This window comes from Heterodontus francisci, unplaced genomic scaffold (assembly GCF_036365525.1).
Source record: "Heterodontus francisci isolate sHetFra1 unplaced genomic scaffold, sHetFra1.hap1 HAP1_SCAFFOLD_106, whole genome shotgun sequence".
In the NCBI taxonomy this organism is placed as follows: domain Eukaryota; kingdom Metazoa; phylum Chordata; class Chondrichthyes; order Heterodontiformes; family Heterodontidae; genus Heterodontus; species Heterodontus francisci.
The window spans coordinates 6,310,967-6,332,171 of record NW_027140940.1 but is presented as its reverse complement, the minus strand read 5'-3'; the positions used below and the strand labels follow the sequence as shown (position 1 = coordinate 6,332,171).

The following is a 21,205-nucleotide window of genomic DNA, read 5'->3' as shown; positions in this document are numbered from 1 at the left end:
CTGATCTTTAAAGGAACCTACTTTCTCCCTAGCTACCCTTTTACTCTTGATATACTTATAGAATCTTTTAGGATTCTCCTTTATCTTATCGGCCAGGGAAATCTCATGGCCCCTTTTCGCCTTCCTAATTTCCTTCTTAAGTGTACTCCTACATCCCCTATACTCCTCGAGGGACTCGCATTATCCCAGCTGCCTATACCTGACATGTGCCTCCTTCTTTGTCTTGAACAGACCCTCAATATCCCTCATCAACCAAGGTTCCCTAAACTTGCTAGCCTTGCCCTTTAATCTAACAGGAACATGCTGGCCCTGAACTCTTCCTATCTCACTTTTAAAAGCCTCCCACTTGCCCGATGTCCCTTTACCTGTAAACAGCCTCTCCCATTCAACTTCTGAGAGTTCCTGTCTGATGCCATCGAAATTAGCCTTCCCCCAATTTAGGACTTCAACCTGAGGACCAGTCCTATCCTTTTCCATAACTATCTTGAAGCTAATAGAGTTATGGTCACTGGTCCCAAAGTACTCCCCCACTGACACATCAACCACCTGCCCAGCCTCATTTCCCAAGAGGAGGTCGAGTGTAGCCCCTTTTCTAGTAGGGCCATCCACACACTGCTTCAGAAAACTATCCTGGACACACTTAACAAATTCTTCCCCATCTAATCCCTTGGCATTAAGGCAGTCCCAAGTCAATATTGGGGAAGTTAAAATCACCTACTATTACAACCCTATAATTCCTACACCTATCTGTGATTTCCCGATATATGTGCTCCTCCAATTCCCTCTGACTATTGGGGGGCCGATAGTATAATCCCATCAAAGCGATCACCCCTTTCTTATTTTCTAAGTTCTACCCATATGGCCTCACTGGACATTCCCCCCGGGATATCCTCTCTCAGTACTGCCGTGATGTCCTCCCTAATCAATAGTGCAGCTCCCCCTCCTTTCTTACCTTCACCTCTGTCACACCAGAAGCATTGGTACCCCGGAACATTGAGCTGCCAGTCCTGCCCATCCCTCAACCATGTTTCCATAATAGCTATAATATCACAATCCCATGTACTGATCCATGCTCAGAGTTCATCTGCCTTACCTGTAAGGCTTCTTGCATTAAAGTAAATGCAGTTTAGCCAACCAGACCATCCACGCTCCCTGCCCTGCCGACTGGACTTGCTTCCTTTAACCTCTACATTTATCTCAACTATCTCATCGGAGAGACTGCTACTTTGGGTCCCACCTCCCTGCCAGACCAGTTTAAACCCTCCCGAGTAGTACTAGCAAACCCCCCCCCGCAAGGATATTGGTCCCGTTCCAGTTTAGATGCAACCTGTCCCTCTTGTGCAGGTCACCTCTGCACCAGAAGAGATCCCAATGACGCATGTAGCTGAAGCCCTCCTGCCAACACCAGCTCTTCAGCCACGTATTCATTTACCTTATCCTCCTATTCTTACCTTCACTAGCACGTGGCACAGGGAGTAATCCTGAGATTACAACCCTCGAGGTCCTGCTTTTTAACCTTCTGCCGAGCTCCCTATATTCACTTTGCAGGACCTCATCTCTCTTCCTGCCTATGTTGTTAGTACCAATATGGACCATGACCTCTGGCTGCTCACCTCCCCTTTCAGAATGTCCTGCAGCCGCTCCAAGACATCCATGACCCGAGCACCAGGGAGGCAACATTCCATCCTGGAGTCTCGTTTGCGGCCACAGAAACGAATATCTGCATCCCTTACGATGGGCGGCACAGTGGCGCAGTGGTTAGCACCGCAGCCTCACAGCTCCAGTGACCCGGGTTCAATTCTGGGTACTGCCTGTGTGGAGTTTGCAAGTTCTCCCTGTGTCTGCGTGGGTTTCCTCCGAGTGCTCCGGTTTCCTCCCACATGCCAAAGACTTGCAGGTTGATAGGTAAATTGGCCATTATAAATCGCCCCTAGTGTAGGTAGGTGGGAGGGAAATATAGGGACAGGTGGGGATGTGGTATATGGAATTAGTATAGGGTTAGTATAAATGGGTGGTTGATGGGCGGCACAGACTCGGTGGGCTGAAGGGCCTGTTTCAGTGCTGTATCTCTGAACTAAACTAAACTAAAAAAGAAACCTCCTATCACTATTGCTCTTCCAACCCTTTTCCTCCCCTGCTGTGCAGCAGAGCCCTCCGTGGTACCACAGACCTGGCTGTTGCTGCTTTCCCCTGGGAGCTCATTCCCCCCAACAGTAGCCAAAGCGGTATATGTGTTTGAGAGGGGGATGACCACAGGGGACTCCTGCACTAACTGCCTGCGTCTACTACTCCGTCTGGTGGTCACCGATCCCTTTTCTGCCTGTGCAGCCATTACCTGCGGTGTGACCACCTCACTAAACGTGCTATCCACGACGTCCTCAGCATCGCGGATGCTCCACAGTGAATCCACCTGCAGCTCCAGTTCTGGAATGCGGGTAGGCAGTAGCTGCAGATGGATACACTTCCTGCACACATGGTCACCAGGGATACTGGAAACATCCCTGATTTCTCACATAGCGCAGGAGGAGCATACCACAGGGCTGAGCTCTCCTGCCATGACTTACCATTAAATTAATTTAGTTACTCGCTTTAAAAAATACTAATTACACTTGGGGCCTTGTTCGACCCACTACAATAAAAAGTCCTTAACAAGCTACACTGAATTAAATAAAAACACTCTTTAGTAGTACTCATTGGAAAAAAAAAGTGAGGACTTTAGGGGATTGTGGGAAGGGATGAACTTTAAACTTTGTACAGTCTGGGGGACCAAAGGTCACGTTTCAAAGGTATGTGTTTTGTGGTGGGAAAGGGAAAATACTTAATGTAATTGTAATCAGGGGTGGGAAAGGGGCGTTACAAATTTATTTGGTAAATTTTGGGGACAGCACTGGTTGCCCTTGAAAGATGGCACCAGCTCCTGCACACAGACATCTGAAACCATTGCAGATGTCAGACTGCCCGTCCCCTCCACGTTGTCGGGGGAGGCCGTGCCGGCTATTTAAATGAGCTGCCGTGCGGGAGATTGCTGTGGCTCTGATGTGTGTGGTCATCTGAGAATGGAATGGCAGTTAACGTAAAAGGGAATCCAAAAATCTTCTAACAGCTTGTAAATGGTAAGAAACATAGAAACATCGAAAAAGTACAGCACAGAAGGAGGCCATTCAGCACATCGTGTCTGTGCTGGCCAAACAAGCTATCCACCCAAACTAATTCCATCTACCAGCACCTGGTCCACAGCCACGCAGGTTACAGCACCCTCGGTACATGTCCAGGTACCATTTCAAAGAACTGAGAGTTTCTGCCTCCACCACCATTCCTGACAGTGAATTCCAGACACCCACCACCCTCTGGGTGAAAACGTTTCTCCTTATGTCCCCTCTAATCCTTCTACCAATCACCTTAAGGGCTTCAGGGGGTAGTAAGATGTGGGGTGAGGCCTCTTAAGGTCAAAGAGGGTGATATGTGCTTGGAGGTGCAGGGCAAGGCTAGAACATGAAATGAATACTTCGTATTGGTGTTCACTAAGGAATTGAAATGTGACAAAATACCGGTTGAAGCGGAGATGGTAGGGGTAATGGATGGGGTGAAAATTGATCGGCAGGATGTACTGGAAAGGCCGGCTCTGCTTAGAGTGTATATGTCACCTGGTCCGGATGTCTTGCATCCAGGTTGCTTCAGGAAGTGGGGGTGGAGATATGTAAGGGCTTGCCATAAACCTCCAATCTTCCCCAGATACGGGGAAGGTGCTCGAGGATTGGAGAGTGGCAGATGTGACACCCTTGTTCAAGAAAGTTTGTAAGAACATGTGTAGTAACTACAGACCAGTCAGTTTAACTGTGTTGGGTAAGATTTTGGAACCAATGATCAGGGAAAAAATTAACAGGTGTTTGGAGAGGTTTGAGTTAATTAAGGAGAGTCAGTACGGATTTGTAAAAGGCAGATCATGTTTGACTAATCTAACTGAATGTTTTTAATGATGTAAGAGAGAAGGTTGATGAGGGGAATTCGGTGGACGTTCTCGATATGGATTTTAAAATAGCTTTTGACAAAGTTCCACATAAAAGGCTGGTTAATAAAAAAATCGAGGTGCATCGAACAGAAAGGTCAGTGTCAAAAAAACTGGTTTCAGGATGGAAACCAGCGAGTGGTGGTAAATGATTGTTTATCAAACTACTGGATGGTGGACATTGATGTTCCCCAAGGGTCAGTGCTGGTGCACTGATTTTATTTGTGACATTTCTAAATGACTTGGATGTTGGAACGGAATAAAATTTCAAAATTTACTCAAGATACCAAACTCGGAGATGTAGCAGACTGTGAGGATGTCACCAATCGACTGTAACAGGGCAGAGATAGACTAGTAATATAGGCAGACAAGTGGCAGATGGAATTTAATACAGTGAAGTGTGAGGTGATGCATTTTGGCAGAATGGGGAGGGAGAGGCAATATAGACTTAATGTCATAGTTCTAAAGAGTGTGGAGGGACAGAGGGACAATGTCTTCCCTAATCAGTACTGTCAGCACACTTCCCTTTTATCCTTCCCTATCTTTACATCAGTTCTGATGAAAGGTCACAGACCTGACACGTTAACTCTGCTTCTCTCTCCACAGATGCTGCCAGACCTGCTGAGTATTTACTGCACTTTGTTTTTATTTCATATTCCCACATGCTGTTTGTGCTTGTAGTTCAACAAACTTATTCACCACACTTTGTGTTTATACACACATGTCTAAACATGTCTTTGTATTCCTTGTAATCCTTCTTAATCTCTCTATCGCTGTAATCTCCTCCAGCCCCACAACCCTCCGAGATATCTGTGCTCCTCTAATTCTGGCCTCTTGTACATCCCTGATTTTAATCGCTCCACCATTGGTGACCTTCAGTTTTCCAGGCCCCAAGCTCTGGAATACCCTCCCCAGAACACTTTCCTCCAATAAGACAATCCTTAAAACCTACTTTCGACCAAGCTTTTGGTCACCTGATCTAATATCTCCATATAAAGAAAAAGACTTACATTTCTATAGCGCTTTTCACAACCACCAAACATCTCAAAGCACTTTAGAACCAATGAAGTAAATAAAGTGTCTACAAAGAGATATAGATTGGTTAAGTGAGGAGGCAAATATTTGGCAGGTGGAGTATAATGTGGGAAAATGTGTACTTGTCCACTTTGGCAGGAAGAATTGAAAAGCAGTATATTATTTAAATGGAGAGAGATTGCAGCACTCTGCAGTACAGAGGGATCTGGGTGTCCTGGTACATGATTCACAAAGTTAGTCTGCAGGTACAGTGAGTGATTAGGAAGGAAATGGAATGTTGTTGTTTAATGCAAGGGGAATAGAATATAAAAATAGGGAAGCTTAGTTACAATTGGACAGGGTGTTGGTGAGACCACATCTGAGGTACTGCAGTCAGTTTTTGTCTCCTTACGTAAGAAAGGATAGAATTGCATTCGAAACAGTTCAGAGAAGGTTCATTCGACAGATTCCTGGGATGAAGGGGTGATCATATTCATTGGAGTTTAGAAGAATGAGAGGTGATCTTATTGAAACATATAAGATCCTGAGGGGACTTGACAGGTGGATGCTGAAAAGATGTTTCCCCTTGTGGGAGAGACTAAAATTAGGGAACACAGTTTAAAAATAAAGGGTCTCCCATTTAAGACCGAGATGATGAGAAATGTTTTCTCTCATAGGGTTGTTAGTCTGTGGAATTCTCTTCTCCAGAGAGCAGTGGAGGCAGGGTCATTGAATATTTTTAAGGCTGAGTTCGACAGATTCTTGATTGATGGGGTGTCAAAGATTATAGCAGCTGGACAGGAAAGTAGAGTTGGGGATCAGTCATGATCTTATCAAATGGTGGAACAGGATTGAGGGGCCGAATGGTCAACTCCACCTGCTAAGGTGTATGTTCGTATCTAATATTGGACTACTTCCTTCTGTTGTATTCTCCAATACTCACTCCTTTATGTACCTTATTCCTCTATTGTACTTCTATATGCTGGTGACCATCCTCCTGCCACTTTAATTTAAACCCTCCGCAACCGCGCAAGTGAACATCCCCACACGGCCATTGGTCCCAGTCCTGTTGGGGTGGAACCTGTCCCTTTTGAATCGGTGCCTCCTTCCCCAGAACTGGTCCCAATGCCCCAAGAATCTGAAGCCCTCCCTCCTGCACCATGCTTCAAGCCACGTATTGATGCTCCTTATCTTCCGATTTCTACTCTCACTGGCGTGTGACACTGGGACTAATCCAGAGGTTATTACCTTCGAGATCCAACTTTTTAATTTTCTCCCGAGCTCCTGAAAATCAGACTATAGGACCTCAATACCTGCCCTCTCTATGTCATTGGTACTGATGTGTACCACAACTTCTAGCTCGCTTCCTTCCCCCTGCAAACTATTCTACACTCTCTCCTTTACCCCGGCATTGGGGAGACAACACACCATGTGGGACTCACAATGAGGGTTACAGAAATACCTGACTATGGAATCTCCTATAACCACTGCATTCCTACACTTTGCTGTTCCCCCTGTGCAGTCTCTTGCTCATTGGTGCCATGGTCTGGACTGCTCTCCAATGTGTTGTCATTCTCAGCAGTCTCCAATGGGAGGAGATGTTTCAGGTACAGGTTCAGTCCATTCCAACAAGGGTAAAAGTTAGTGGAACCAAAGCCAGGACTCCTGGGATGATGAACGAGGTAGAGAATATACTGAAACAAGAAAAGGGTGTATGATTCATGTCAGCTGGATTCTTCATGAGAGAACCAGGACAAATACAATAAGTTGAAAGGGGAAGTGAAGAGCAAATTAAGACTGGCAAAGAGAGAATGTAAGAATAGAATGGCAGTGAATATAAAAGGGAATCCAAAAATCTTCCACCAGCATGTAAATGGTAACTGGATAGTCAGAGGCACGGTGGGGTCTATTAGTAACTAAGAAGGTGATATATGTTTAGAGACACAGGGTAAGGTTAAAATACCTAATGAGTACTTTGTATTGGTGTCTGCTAAGGAAGATAATGCTGACAAAATAGCAGAAGTGGAGATGCTGGAAGTAATGGACGGGTGAAAATTGCTCGGCCGGATGGACTAGAAAGGCTGGCTTTGCTTGGAGTGGATAGGTCGTCTGGTCCGGATGGCTTGTATCCCAGGTTGCTCAGGGAGGTGGGGTGGAGAGAGCAGAAGGGCTTGTCATAATCTTCCAATCTTCCCTAGATACAGGGGAGGTGCCAGAGGATTGGAAAAAATATGACACACTGACTCAAAATAGGGTGTAAGGACATTCGGAGTAACTACAGGACGGGCAGTTTAACATCAGTGGTGGGTAAGGTGTTAGAAAGAATAATCAGGGAAAAAACATTGATCAGCACTTGGAGAGGTTTATGTTAATTCGGGCGAGCCTTTGTAAACAGCAAATCTTATTTGACGAAAGTAACTGATTTTTTTTTAAATGAAGTAACAGGGAAGGTTGATGAAGGGAAATCGGTGGATGTTGTCTTGAAGACTTTAAGAAAACATTTGACAAAGTACCACATAAAAGTAAATAGCTGGAATTGGAGGGTCAGCGTCAGTTTATTCCTGCTAAAGTGGACAACCTCACATTTTTTGCATTATACTACATCTGCCAGCAGGAATACAATTATTTACATGGAGAGAGACTGCAGAATGCTGTGGTCCAGAGGTACCTGGGTGACCTTGTACATGACTCACAAACACTCAGCATGCAGGAACACCAAGTAATTAGGAAGGTAAATTAATGTTGGCCTTCATTGCAAAGGGGATGGCGTATAAAAATAGGCAAGTCTTGCTACAACAGTACAGATCATTGTTGTGTCCGCATCTGCAGTACTCTGTACAGTTTTGGTCACCTTATTTAAGGAGGGATACACTTGCATTGGAAGTAGTTCAGAGGTCACTAGGCTGATTCCTGAATGAGGGTGTAGGCCCTGAAAAGTTGGTCAAGTAACGCTTTATACCCAGCATGCTCTAAGGCAGCTCAAGATAAGCGCAGAACTTAAGAGTCATAGAGAGATACAGCACTGAAACAGGCCCTTTGGCCCACCGAGTCTGTGCCGACCAACAACCACACATTTATATTAATCCTACATTAATCCCATATTCCCCACCACATCCCCACCTTCCCTCAATCCTCCTACCACCCATCTGCACTAGGGGCAATTTACAATGGCCAATTTACCTATCAACCTGCAAGTCTTTGGCTGGCAAGCTAACAGACATGTTGAAGCTTGTGGTTAGGGATATGTGACCATTAGACTAGAGTGTTGAACAAGAATAGATAAAAGAGGAACAGATATAGGGGAATGAACAGTGGTTATTGTAAACAAGTCTGGACTTCTGTCCAGGTGGCTAAATGGCTAATGCTGTCCAAAGATGCGATAATGCTTGAAGATTTGTGCAAAACAAGATCATGTGAGTCATGGGTTGAGCAAGGAGCCTTCAAAGAATATATAAGGGTTAACACTGGAGGGTATTCTCAGCGAGAAGCCGGGAACAACTCTCGAAGACAGGACCCTGAGTCTGGAGGCTCAGTGATCAACCGTGACAAGAGACTGATCACCTCTGTGTTGACGGGTAATATCTTGTACAAGAAGCGAGACTTGTACTTATTTGATGTCTAAATAAAACTGTTGTAAGCTTTTGTATGCTTTAAGTGATTCGAGTACTAATAAAGTGAAGTTATCCGAGATTTTGGTTTCAGTGTATCTTTGTCTGTCACATCAGTTGATACCCTACAGAGAAAAAGGGTCAACAAGGGGTTTGTCTGATGAGGAAAGGTTCAGCAAGTTGGACGTATACTCATTGGAGTTTAGAAGATTGAGATGTGATCGAATTGAAAAATATAAGATTCTGAGGGGACTTGACAGGGTAGATGCTGAGGGGATGTTTCCCCTGGTGGGGAATGCAGAACTGGGTGGGGGGGGGGAAGCACAGGTTCAAACTAAGGGGCCTCCCATTGAAGACGGAGATGAGGAGGAACTGCTTCTCCGAGGGTTGTTAGTGTTTGGAACACTCTTCCCCAGAGAGCAGTGGAGGCTGGATCATTGAATATATTCAAGGCTGAGTTAGACAGGTTTCTGATTGACAAGGGAGACAAGGTTTATTGGGGGCAGGCAGGAAAGCAGAGATAAGGCCACAATTAGATCAGTCATGATCTTATTGAATGACAGAACAGACTCGAGGGGCTGAGAATGGCCTACTCCTGCTCCTATTTCTAATGTTCTTATGAGGATGATACCAATTGCCTGCATCAGGACATTGATAGGCTATCAGAATGGGCAGGCAAATAGCAGATGGAATATCATACAGAGAAGTGTAAGGTGATGCATTTGGCAGAAGAGATAGGGAGAGGCAATATAGACTTAATGACACTGTTGTAGAGTGTGCAGGAACAGAGGGATCTGGGGGTTCATGTGTATGGGTCTTTGAACATGGCAGGACATATTGGGAGAGTAGTTAACAAAGTTTATGGGATCTTGGGCTTCATAAATAGAAGTATTGAGTACAAAAGCAGGGAAGTTATGTAGCATCTTTATAAAGCTCTGGTTAAGCCACAATTGGAGTATTACACCCAGATGTGGTCACCACACATTTGGAAGGATGTGAGGGTCCCTGAGAGGGTGCAGTGGAGATTTAACAGAACAATTCCAGGGGATGGAGGATTTCAGCGACAAGGTTAGATTGGAAAATCTGGGGTTGTTCTCCTTACATATGAATTAGGAGCAGGAGTATGCCACTCAGCCCCTTGAGTTTGCTCCGCCATCCAACATGATCAAGGCTGATCTCCTACCTATCCTCAATAACCTTTCACCCCCTTGCGAATGAAGAATCTATCTACCTCTTACTTAAAAACATTCAAAGACTCTGCCTCCACTGCCTTTTGAGGAAGAAAGTTCCAAAGACTCACAAACCTGAGAGAAAAAAAATTCTCATCTCTGTCTTAAATGGGCGACCCCTGATTCTAGATTCTCCCACAAGAGGAAACATCCTTTCCACATCCACCCTGTCCTGACCCTTCAGAATCTTATATGTTTCAATCAAGTTGCTTCTTACTCTTCTGAACTTCAGCAGTTACAACTCTAGAATGTCCAACCTTTCCTCACAGGACAACCCACCCATTCCAGATATTACTCTAGTAAACCTTCTTTGAACTGTTTCCAATGCATTTCCATCCTTCCTTAAATAAGGAGACCAATATTCTACACATTACTCCAGATGTGGTCTCAACAATACCCTGTATAACTGAAATATAACCTCTCTACTTTTGTATTCAATTCCCCTCACAATAAAGGATAACATTCTATTAGCTTTCCTAATTACTTGCTGTACTTGTACACTAACTTTTTGTGATTCATGCACTAGGACACCCAGATCTCTCTGTATCTCCGAGCTCTGCAATCTCTCACCATTTAGATAATATGTTTCTTTTATTCTTCCAGCCAAAATGGACAATTTCAGAATCACAGAATTGTTACAGTGCAGAAGGAGGCCATTCAGCCCATCGTGTCTGCACCAGCCCTCTGAATGAGCAATTCACCTGATGCTATCCCCCTGCAAATCTTTCCTTTCAAGTATTCCCTTTTGAAAGTTATGATTAAATCTGCTTCACTGTCATTTCAGGCAATGCAATCCAGATCACAGCAAATGACTGTGTAAGACTTGTATAAGACTTCAGCCTCCGCTGGAGTATTGTGTCCAATTCTAGGCACCACACTTGAGGGAAGACGTGAGGGCTTTGGAGAAAGTACAGAAAAGATTAAAAAGAATGGTTCCAGGGATGAGGAACTACAGTTATGAAGATAGATTGGGGAAGTTAGGACTGTTTTCCTCAGAGAAGAGAAGGCTGACAGGTGATTTGATCGAGGTGTACAAAATCATGAGGGATCTGGACAGAGTAGATAGAGAGAAACTGTTCCCATTTGTGAAAGGATCTAGAATGAGAGGGCACAGATTTAAAGTGTTTGGTAAGAGAAGCAAAAGCGACATGAGGAAAAACTTTTTCACACAGCGAGTGGTTAAGGTCTGGAATGCGCTGCCTGAGAATGTGGTTGCAGCAGGTTCAATTGAAGCATTCAAAAAGAAAATTAGAGAGTTATATGAAAAGGAAGAATGGGCTGTGTTATGGGGAGAAGGCAGGGGAATGGGACTGAGGGAGTTTCTCTTTCAGAGAGCCAGTGAGGACATGATGGGCCGAATGGTCTCAGTCTACACTGTAACAATTCTGTGACTCGGTAAAAAGATTCGCCTCACCTTCTCCCTGATTCTGTTGCTAATTATCTTAAACCTGTGTTTTCTGGTTATGGCCCCTCCCGCCAGTGGAAACAGTTTCTCTTGATCTACTCGATCAAAACCCTTCATGTTTGTAAGAATAAAAAAATGGAACATTTTATCAAGAGAACTTGCCCTGTAGCTCACTGGACAAGTGCTTGTAAAATCCAGTCCTACAGCAGTTCTTAAAGGGCTGTAGCTTTTTACAAAAAGGGAAGTTTTCATTGTACATAATGACACAGTGGAGACATGTGAGCAGCACTATGTCCTTTGATAAAGAGTTGGAGTTCATGCAGGAAGTGCACTAAAGGAGGATGGTTCTACTTGAGATTGAGTGTCACCCTTCAGTAAAAGCACAGTCGGCAGCTGCATGAAGGGAGGTTGTCAATTGAACCAAAGTAGTTCCCCAGGTCTCTGGAACATGGCTGCAAATGAGGACGAGGTATGTTGGTGTCAAGAGAAGGTGAAAGTAAATATCCTTCACCAGGGCCGGATGGATTGTATCCCGGGTTGTTAAAGGAAGACAGGTAGGAAATAGCTGATGCACTGAGGATCATCTTCAAATCCGCACTGGATACGGGCGAGGTGCCTGACGACTGGAGGTCTGCGAACGTTACACCATTGTTTAAAAAGGGTGCGAGGGGTCGGCCTGATAATTATAGACCACTCAGTCTGACCTCGGTGGTGGGTAAATTATTAGAATCAATTCTGAAGGACAGGATAAACTGCCACTCAGATCAGGGATAGTCAGCATGGAATTGCTAAGGGAAGGTCATGTCTCACTAACTTAATTGAATTCTTTGAGGAAGTAACAAGGAGATTTATATGGATTTTAGTAAGACATTTGATAAGGTCCTGCATGACAGACTGGTCAGTAAAATGAAAGCCCATGGGATAAAGGGGAATGTGGCAGGTTGGATCCAAAATTGGCTCAATGACAGGAAGCAAAGTGTAGTAGTGGACAGATGCTTTTGTGAATGGTAAGCTGTTTCCAGTGGTGTTCCACAGTGCTCAGTGTTGGTCGCTTGCTGTTTGTGGTAGAGATTAATGATTTGGACTTAAATGTGGGAGGCATGATGGGGAAATTTGCCAATGACACAAAAATTGGTCGTGTAGTTGATAGTGAAGAGGATAGCTGTAGACTCCAGAATGATATCAATGGTTTGGTTCAGTGGGTGGAAAAGTGACAAATGGAATTCAATCCGGAGAAGCGTGAGGTAATGCACTTGGGGAAGGTAAATAAAGCGAGGGAATACACAATAAACGGGAGGATATTGAGAGGGATACAAGAATTGCATGTCCACAGGTCCCTGAAGGTGGCAGGACAGGTAGATCAAGTGGTGAAGAAGACAGATGGAATGCTTTCCTTTATTGGGAAAGGTATACAATTAAACAGCAGGAAAATAATGCTGGAACTGCACAAAATGCTGTTTCAGCCACAGTTGGAGTATTGTATACAGTTCTGGTCACTACATTACAGGAAGGACATAATTGCTGTGGAGAGAGAACAGAAGAGATTTACTAGAATGCTGTCATGGCTTGAAAGTTACAGCTTTGAGGAAAGATTGGATAGGCTAGGGTTGTTTTCCTTAGAACAAAGAAGGCTGAGGGGTGATTTAATTGAGGTGTACAAAATCATGAGGGGCCTCGATAGAGCAGACAGGAAGGACCTGTTTCCACTAGCGCAGAGGTCAATTACCAGGGAGCACAGATTTAAGTGATTGGTAGAAGGATTAGAGGGACATGAGGAAAACTGTTTTCACCCAGAGGGTGGTGGGTGTCTGGAATTCACTGCCAGGAATGGTGGTGGAGGCAGAAACACTCAATTCTTTTAAAACGTACCTGGACATGTACCTGAAGTGCTGTAACCTGTGGGGCTATGGACCAGTTGCTGAAATGTGAAATTAAATTGGGAGGATAGTTTTTGGCCGGCAGGGACATGACGGGTTTAATGGCCTCCTTCTGTGCTGTAATTTTTCTGTGGTTCTATGATCACATACATTCCTGGTCTGGTCCACCAATCACTGCACAAACCTGAGCTGGGAATCCAAACACCTGAAGGATTTTGGATTTTTCGATGCCAGTTTTAAGGAATAATTACCTGCTAAAAGATCTGAGTTTGTTTCAGGATATTAATTTAACAAAGGAACTGTTAAATGGACTGATCAACAGCATGATGGTAAGGGTGACTGCATTCAAAACGTCTTATTCAGCAGACTGTCTAGAAAGTTAAAGATAAGACAGTCGCAAGGTTTTGAAAATCTGTGAGAAGCTCTTGTCAGCATCAGATGTTGTAGTAACAATCTGTTTGAAACTATGAGAAAGAGGTAAAGTGTATGGAAAAGTATAAACTGTATTTTTCCAGCAAGATTATAAAACCAGGATTTTAGCAAGTTCGAGTAGACAGTTCATTAGGTGATCACGAAAACAATTCAACAGAAAACCACACGGGATGTCGATGGAGAAATGGGACTGAATTTTTATCAGCAGCGAAGAAATCCTGCCGCCAGGACTGAAAGTGGGACGCCAGTGGGTGGCGGGACCTGATCCCGTGCCGATGGGTGGCGGGACCTGATCCCGTGCCGATGGGTGGCGGGACCTGATCCAGTGCCGGTGGGTGGCGGGACCTGATCCAGTGCCGGTGGGTGGCGGGACCTGATCCCGTGCTGGTGGGTGGCGGGACCTGATCCCGTGCCGGTGGGTGGCGGGACCTGACCCCGTGTCGATGGGTGGCGTGACCTGACCCCGTGTCGATGGGTAGCGGGACCTGACCACGTGTCAATGGGTAGCGGGACCTGACCACGTGCCGGTGGGTGGTGGGACCTGACCCCGTACCGGTGGGTGGTGGGACCTGACCCCGTGTCGATGGGTGGCGGGACCTGACCCCGTGTCGATGGGTGGCGGGACCTGACCCCATGCCAGTGGGTGGTGGGACCTGACCCCGTGCCAGTGGGTGGTGGGACCTGACCCCGTGCCGGTGGGTGGTGGGATCTGACCCCGTGCCGATGGGTGGCGCGACCTGACCCCGTGCCGATGGGTGGCGCGACCTGACCCCATGCCGATGGGCAGCTGGACTCTGTGGCAGCATTTCAACAGCAGCAGCCAATTCAAACTCTGCCCGAGCCAGGCAGGCAAACCTCAGTGATCGGGAGGAGAGGGAAATTCCTCTTCAATCGTTGGTGCTGTAGCCACGAGGGTGACCATTGTGAGCAGGAGGCCTCTTCATGGACCAAGGAGCAGCCATAAAGGAGGATTTTTCATTGCAGCAGCTTATTCGGGAGCAGAGAGTGCGAGCGAGTGAGCAGCTGGGAAGGTCAGTTTCAGCTTAAACTTAATTTCCTTTTGTTTTCGGCGGACCAAGGGGCTGCTGGGTAAGTAAAACCCTATACATTTGGGCCGATGTCCCTGACTCCTTCATGTGCAGGAAGTGTGTCCAGCTGCAGCTCTTGTTAGACCGCATGACGGCTCTGGAGCTGCGGATGGACTCACTTTGGAGCATCCACGATGCTGAGGAAGTCGTGGATAGCACGTTTAGCGAATTGGTCACACCGCAGATTAGGATTGCTGAGGGTGAAAGGGAATGGGTGACCAAAAGGCAGAGGAAGAGCAGGAAGGCAGCGCAGGTGTCATCTCCCTCCACAACAGGTATACCGTTTTGGATACTGTTGAGGGAGATGGCTCACCAGGGGAAGGCAGCAGTAGCCAGGTTCATGGCACCGTGGCTGGCTCTGCTGTTCAGAAGGGCGGGAAAAAAGAGTGGAAGGGCTATAGTCATAGGGGATTCGATTGTCAGGGGAGTAGATAGGCGGTTCTGTGGTCGAAAACGAGACTCCCGAATGGTATGTTGCCTCCCAGGTGCACAGGTCAGGGATGTCTCAGATCGGCTGCAGAACATTCTGAAGGGGGAGGGTGAACAGCCAGTTGTCGTTGTGCACATAGGCACCAATGATATAGGTAAAAAACAGGATGAGGTCCTACAAGCAGAATTTAGGGAGTTAGGAGCCAAGTTAAAAAGTAGGACCTCAGAGGTAGTAATCTCAGGATTGCTACCAGTGCCACGTGATAGTCAGAGTAGAAATGAAAGAATAGTCAGGATGAATGCGTGGCTTGAGAGATGGTGCAGGAGGGAGGGGTTCAGATTTTTGGGACATTGGGACCGGTTCTGGGGGAGGTGGGACTATTACAAATTGGACGGTCTACACCTGGGCCGGACTGGAACCAATGTCCTTGGGGGTGCTTTTGCTAACGCTGTTGGGGAGGGTTTAAAGTAATGTGGCAGGGGGATGGGAACCAAATGAGGTCAGTGGACAGTAAGGAGGTAGTAACTAAAGACTGTAAGGAACTAGATAATGAAGTCAGCGTGACTAAGGGGAAGAGTAGGCAGGGAGCAGATGATGAACGCAAAGGGACTGGTGGTCTGAGGTGCATTTGTTTTAATGCAAGAAGAGTAGTAGGTAAGGCAGATGAACTTAGGGCTTGGATTAGTACCTGGGAGTATGATGTTATTGCTATTACTGAGACTTGGTTAAGGGAAGGGCATGATTGGCAACTAAAGCCACATTACCAAAAGGATGTGGATGCTTTGGAGAGGGTGCAGAGGAGGTTCACCAGGATGTTGCCTGGTATGGAGGGCGCTAGCTATGAAGAGAGGTTGAGTAGATTAGGATTATTTTCATTAGAAAGACGGAGGTTGACGGGGGACCTGATTGAGGTGTACAAAATCATGAGAGGTATAGACAGGTTGGATAGCAAGAAGCTTTTTCCCAGAGTGGGGGATTCAATTACTAGGGGACACGAGTTCAAAGTGAAAGGGGAAAAGTTTAGGGGGGATATGCGTGGAAAGTTCTTTACGCAGAGGGTGGTGGGTGCCTGGAACGCGTTGCCAGCGGAGGTGGTAGACGCGGGCACGATAGCGTCTTTTAAGATGTATCTAGACAGATACATGAATGGGCAGGAAGTAAAGAGATACAGACCCTTAGAAAATAGGCGACAGGTTTAGATAGAGGATCTGGATCGGCGTAGGCTTGGAGGGCCGAAGGGCCTGTTCCTGTGCTGTAATTTTCTTTGTTCTTTTCTTCTTTGTTCTTTGATTTACCTGGCACTCTCCCCATATCAGTGAGGGTGGGAGGTGCCTCTTCATTGGGCACTTAATTGACTCAATTTGCTGCCCGGTGGGTGGCAGTGCCACTGAGGTTCCCACTGCTGGTAAAATGCCCTGGAGAAAAGAAGGTTGAGAGGGGATCTGATAGAGATGTACAAGATTATGACAGGTTTAAATAAGGGAGACAAAGAAAATTTGTTCCCATCAGTTGATGGTACAAGGACTGGTAAAAAGTTTAAGTTTTTGAGCAAACATACATGAGGGGTTACTTTTTTTTTACAGTGAGAAACAGAAAATAGGAGGAGTAGGCCATTCGACCATTCAGCCCTGCTCCCAACTCAAAAAAGATCATGGCTGATTGTCTAATTCAGTACTCTGTTCCCGCTTTCTCCCCATATTCCTTGATCCCTTTGGCACTAATATATCTATCTCCTTCTTGACTATATTTAATGACTTGGCCTCCACTGCCTTCTGCAGTAGAGAATTCCACAGGTTCACCATCCTCTGAGTGAAGAAATTTCTCCTCATCTTGGTTCTAAATGGCTTACCCCGTATCCTGAGACTGTGACCCCTGGTTCTGGACTCCCCAGCCATCGGGAACATCCTCCCTGCATCTAGCCTGTCTAGTCCTGTTAGAATTTTATAGGTTTCTATGAGATCCCCTCTCATTCTTCTGAACTCTAGTGAATATAGGCCTAGTTGACCCAATCTCTCCTCATATGTCAATCCTGCCATCCCAGGAATCAGCCTAGTAAATCTTCTTTGCACTTCCTCCATGGCAAAAGCATCCTTCCTCAGATAAGACCAAAACTGCACACAATACTGCAGATGTGGTCTCACCAAGGCCCTGTATAACTGCAGTAAGACATCCTTGCTCCTGTACTCAAATCCTCTTGCAATGAAAGCCAACATACCAGTCGCCTTCCTAACTGCTTGCTTTCAGCAACTGGTTTACAAGGACACCCAGTTCTCGTTGCACCTCCCCCCTTCCCCAATCTACCACCATTCAAATAATCTGCCTTTCTGTTTTTACAACCAAAGTGGATAACCTTATATTTATCCACGTTATACTGCAACTGCCATGCATTTGCCCACTCACCCAACTTGTCCAAATCACATTGCAGTCTCTTTGGATCGTCCTCAGAGCTCACATTCCCCCCCCCCCAACATTGTGTTGTCTGCAAACTTGGAAATGTTACATTTAGTTTCCTCAAACAAGTCATTAATATATATATATTGAATAGCTGGGGCCCAAGCACTGATCCCTGCGGTACCCCACTAGTCAGTGCCTGCAACCCGGAATAAGACCTGTTTAATCCTACTCTCTGTTTCCTGTCTGTCAACCAATTCTCAATCCATGCCAGTATATTATCCCCAATCCCATGTGCTATAATTTTGCACACTAACCTCTTATGTGGGACCTTATCAAAAGCCTTCTGAAAATCCAAATACACCACATCCACTGGTTCTCCCTTATTTATTCTGCTAGTTACATCCTCAAAAAACTCCACTAAGTTTGTTGAGCATGATTTCCCTTTTGTCAACCAATGCTGACTTTGTCCAATCCCGTTTATGCTTTCCAGGTGTTCTGTTACCACATCTTTTATTATAGACTCTAGCATTTTCCCTACTACTGATGTAAGGCTAACTGGTCTGTAATTCCCTGTTTTTTCTCTCTCTCTTTGTTTAAATTGCGGGGGTACATTTGTCACCCTCCAATCTGCACGAACTGCTCCAGAGTCTATAGAATTTTGGAAAATGACCACCAATACATCCACTATTTCCAGGGCCATTAATGAGTAGGAATGACTTGGAACTCACTGCCGATGGTGGTGGTGGAAGTGGAGATGATCAATGATTTCAAAAGAGAATTGGATCGGCACTTCAGGGAAACAAACATGCAGGGCTATGGGGATAGAGCAGGGGACTGAGTGAACCGCAATAGAGAGAGCTGTCATGGGGAGGCGGTGGCGTAGTGGTATTGTCACTGGACTAGTAACCCAGAGACCCAGGATATTGCTCTGGGGACATGGGTTCAAATCCCACCACAGCAGAAGGTGGAATTTGAATTCAATTAATAAATCTGGAATTAAAAAGCTAGTCTAATGATGGCCAAGAAACCATTGTCGATTGTTGTAAAAACCCATCTGGTTCACTAATGTCCTTTAGGGAAGGAAATCTGCTGTCCTTACCTGGTCTGGCCTACATGTGACTCCAGACCTACAGCAATGTGGTTGACTCTTACATGCCCTCTGAAATGGCCTAGCAAGCCACTCAGTTAGGGCAATTAGGGATGGGCAATAAATGCTGGCCTGGCCTGTGACGCCCACATCCCATGAATGAATTTTAAAAAACTCAATGGGTCAAATGGCCTCCTTCTGTAGCAGAAAGAGTCTCTAATGAGAATGTGGAACCTGCTACCACAGTAGGTGTTTGTGGTGAATAGTTTATATACATTGAAGGGGAGGTTAGATAATCAGATGAGAGAGAAGACAATAGAGAGTTATGTTGATAGAATTAGATGAGGAAAGACGGGACGAGGCTCGAGTGCAGCATAAATGCCTGCATGGACTGGTTGGGCCGAATGGCCTGTTTCTGTGCTGTATATCCGATGTAATACAGTACTGGCTGTGTGAAGTCTTCAACTGTCCCTCAGTCTGGTCTCATTACCTGATGATCAGAATTACTCTCCTGGAGATTAGTGACCAGCCTCGTCATGTTTGGGGGAAATGGTTTCATTTCTGTCACTTCTTAAATCCTGGATTTTATGGGAATGGGGTGATTTCCCCTGAATTAATTGATAAAACGGTGATTTCCTGTACTTTTTACTCTGTACAGTATATCAATCTGTATAATACCTACCTAGGCTCAACTATCACCAGTAACCTGTCTCTCGATGCAGAAATCAACAAGTGCATGGGAAAGGCTTCCACTGCTATGTCCAGACTGGCCAAGAGAGTGTGGGAAAATGGCGCACTGACACGGAACACAAAAGTCCGAGTGTATCAAGCCTGTGTCCTCAGTACCTTGCTCTATGGCAGCGAGGCCTGGACAACGTATGTCAGCCAAGAGCGACGTCTCAATTCATTCCATCTTCGCTGCCTTCGGAGAATACTTGGCATCAGGTGGCAGGACCGTATCTCCAACACAGAAGTCCTCGAGGCGGCCAACATCCCTAGCTTATACACACTACTGAGTCAGCAGTGCTTGAGATGGCTTGGTCATGTGAGCCGCATGGAAGATGGCAGGATCCCCAAAGACACATCGCACAGCGAGCTCGCCACTGGTATCAGACCCATCGGCAGTCCATGTCTCCGCTTTAAAGACATCTGCAAATGCGACATGAAGTCCTGTGACATTGATCACATGTTGTGGGAGTCAGTTGCCATCGTTCGCCAGAGCTGGCAGGCAGCCATAAAGGCGGGGCTAAAGTGTGGCGAGTCGAAGAGACTTAGTAGTTGGCAGGAAAAAAGACAGAGGCGCAAGGGGAGAGCCAACTGTGTAACAGCCCCGTCAAACAAATTTCTCTGCAGCACCTGTGGAAGAGCCTGTCACTCCAGAATTGACCTTTATAGCCACTCCAGGCGCTGCTTCACAAACCACTGACCACCTCCAGGTGCTTACCCATTGTCTCTCGAGATAAGGAGGCCAAAGAAGGAGCAATACCTGGGGTGAGTTATATTGTGAAATGGTGCTAACTGCCGCTGTAAAATCCATTCCCCAGGATTTTGTGTAACAAGGAGAATTGATTCTGTCCCATTGTAAGTTTTAAATGTGCCTGTGCTCCTATTTTACAGGGGAGGGGAGTCACTCACTTTATTCCCCAATAAACTGGCACTGCATTTATTTCAAACGTTAACTGGTCCAACAGTTCTTGGGGAATCTTTGGGAGTTCCCTTGCCGATTGGGGCCTCATGCACAGGGGACAGATTATGGGAAATCCCTGGGTTCAGGCCCAGGTTTTTCCCCAGGACCTGCTGCTGTGAGGCCCCACCGCTGACCGGTGTGTGTCTGTACTCTGGGGTTAATACCCATAACATGTTAGATTGGAGCCTTTTTATCAGCAAGTTTAACCTCCCAAATGTCACTCTTTACTTAATGTTCAGGACTGTGAATAATTCTGAACATTTACAGCTAAAATAATTCCTGCTTCCCCAATACTCCCAATCCAGGGAACGTCTCCCTCGACATACACATCCTGCATGGGATTGGATTAAATATCTAATGTTAATTATTTAAACTCAGGTTTCTGTCCTGTTTCTAGTTAAAATGGTGGATGTGGAAAATATTTGACATTAATTTTCTGGACTGCTGGTTTATATTATATATTTTCATTCTGCTGTCCAGCCTTATTAATGATGATTTATTGTAATTAAATTATCAGACCCTTTCAGTGACCTGTATTTACTGATTCCATACAGATTGTAAAATCCCTGACGGTTCACAAGGATCCATTTTAGATTTTCCAGTCCTGATGGTAAAACTAAACAATCCTTTTATTATTTATCATTGTTGTGTCAAATCTGTTTCTCTCTGGTTTAACTGAACTGCAGCCGAAGGTTAACAGCTAAAACTGTGCAAGGTATGATGGGAAAAGTTGCCAGCTTTCCACAAGGAGAAGGAGCTGTGAAGCAGGTAAAGTCTTTTCCAGCCTGCTAGGCAGTGGGTGATAAAACATTCAATGAGACTGTGGGATGCTGTGAGGCAAGGTTACAGATAAGAAGGAAGGCCAGCAGATGTATTTTGATTTTAAAACTAAGCAGACAGGCGACTCCAGGTCCTGAGTGTACGTGACAAAGAACATTCACGATGCTG

The 21,205-nt window shown here is 45.6% G+C and overlaps 1 protein-coding gene across 1 annotated transcript in view; it reads right to left on the bottom strand.

The window, feature by feature from the left end:
- LOC137361459 (NACHT, LRR and PYD domains-containing protein 3-like) overlaps positions 1-21,205 on the bottom strand; it is a 170,367-nt gene that overhangs the window by 21,904 nt on the left and 127,258 nt on the right. The gene's annotated exons all lie outside the window — the stretch shown is intronic.